The sequence below is a fragment of the Pristiophorus japonicus genome, unplaced genomic scaffold (assembly GCF_044704955.1).
Source record: "Pristiophorus japonicus isolate sPriJap1 unplaced genomic scaffold, sPriJap1.hap1 HAP1_SCAFFOLD_288, whole genome shotgun sequence".
NCBI classification, from domain to species: Eukaryota; Metazoa; Chordata; class Chondrichthyes; family Pristiophoridae; genus Pristiophorus; species Pristiophorus japonicus.
The window spans coordinates 953-2,772 of NW_027252646.1; the positions used below are offsets into that span (position 1 = coordinate 953).

The window sequence follows — 1,820 nt, forward strand, 5'->3', positions numbered from 1 at the left end:
GGGGCAGCCGAGTTTTGGATCACTTCTAGTTTATATTGGGTAGAATGTAGAAAGAAGTGTGAGAGAGGGGGAAGGGGAGAGGATGGGGAGAGTGAGGGGAAGGGATAGTGAGTGTGGCGAGGGAGGGGCAAGGGAAATGAGTGAGAGACGGGGAAAGCGAGAAAAATATGAAGAACAGGTCGTGATGGGGCAGGGAGAGGGAGATTTGGAAGCTGAGAGAGAGGAGAAGATGAGCCTGTTGTCCCAGGGACAGTCTTGGAGCTGTTTAATATTTATAACGAAATTCCTTGTTAATTGACATTGAATTTAAATACTGAGCTAATTTTGAGTAGGCCCCAGTGAGATTTGAACCCACGACCCCTGGTTAACCAGACCAGTGCTCTAACCCCTGAGCTATGGAACCACCTGCCCTGGGTTGTGGGTCATTCCCCAGTTAGTGCTGTGTGTTTGAAGAATGAGGAGGGGTCAGTGAAACGCTCAGATTGTGTCTCATCCCCCAGACTCCCTCTCTCCTTTCCCTTCTGACTTTCCCCTTCCCCCTCTCTAACCCCTTCCGGCTCGAGAGACAGTGAGCGACAGAGAGAAAGTGATAGAGAGACAGAGAGAGAGAATGAGTGAGATTGTGAGAGAGACAGAGAGAGAGTGAGAGACAGAGAGACAGAGAGAGAGAGACTGAGAATGATACACAGAGCGAGACAGAGAGAGAGTGAGAGATAGAGAGACAGAGAGAGAGAAACTGAGAATGATACACAGAGAGAGACTGAGAGACAGAGAGACTGAGAGACAGAGCCAGAGTGTGACTGAGTTGCCTTGGGATGTTTTACTACGTGAAAGACCCGATATATCGATGTTGAGAGGCGAATATTGAAGAGACGGAGGCAGGAGTCTGGGGGATGAGACACAATCTGAGCGTTTCACTGACCCCTCCTCATTCTTCAAACACACAGCACTAACTGGGGAATGACCCACAGCCCAGAGCAGGTGGCTCCATAGCTCAGGGGTTAGAGCACTGGTCTAATAAACCAGGGGTCGTGGGTTCAAATCTCACTGAGGCCTGCTCAAAATTAATTCAGTATTTAAATTCACTGTCAATTGACAAGGGCTTTAATTATAAATATTAAACAGTTCCCAGACTGACTCTGGAACTACAAGCACTGTCTTGTCCACATTAAAAGATTACCACATTTAGATTGAACTTGAAGTGCTGTAACCTGCAGATATACAGACTGAAAGCTAGAAAGTGGGATTAGGCTTGGTCGGTGGGTGTGGGTACAGTGGGCCAAAATGGGTTTCTGCCTTATTCCCTTCTCACTCAATCTCTCGACCTGACTCTCTGTCTGTCTCCAACATCATCATCACAGGCAGTCCCTGGGAATGGAGGAGAACTTGCTTCCACTTGAAAACTGAGTCCCCATTTATGCATCCTCAAAGAATCCCAATAAATTAGTCAAACATGACTTCCCCTTCATCAATCCATGCTGACTCTTCCTGACCGAATCATGCTTTTCCCAATGGCCTGCTCCTAAAGGAGTGAGAGAGAGGGGGAAGGAGTGAGAGAGAGAGAGTGGGAGAATCTGTCGGAAAGGGAATGCTTCCATTACCATAACTAAATCTGCGGGCTGTGTCATCTCCACCCCGGTGATGGGCAATGGCAGCCTACTGAGAGCATCGGCACAGTTTTCTGTGCCTGGCCTGTGGCGGATGGTGTAGTTGTATGTGGACAACGTGAGCGCCCATCTCTGGATGCGGGCCGATGCGTTCGTATTTATCCCCTAATTTTCAGAAAGGAGGGATATAAGTGGCTTGTGGTCGATTTCCAA

At 48.3% G+C, this 1,820-nt stretch overlaps 2 non-coding genes across 2 annotated transcripts; one reads left to right on the top strand and one right to left on the bottom strand.

Annotated features, from left to right (window-relative positions):
* Nucleotides 1-330: 330 nt before the first annotated feature.
* On the bottom strand, nt 331-403 carry trnat-ggu (transfer RNA threonine (anticodon GGU)). The gene has a single exon. It is a non-coding gene; the product is annotated as a tRNA-Thr (tRNA).
* Nucleotides 404-983: 580 nt separating this feature from the next.
* trnai-aau (transfer RNA isoleucine (anticodon AAU)) lies at nt 984-1,056 on the top strand. Its single transcript has one exon. It is a non-coding gene; the product is annotated as a tRNA-Ile (tRNA).
* The last annotated feature ends 764 nt before the right edge of the window (nt 1,057-1,820 follow it).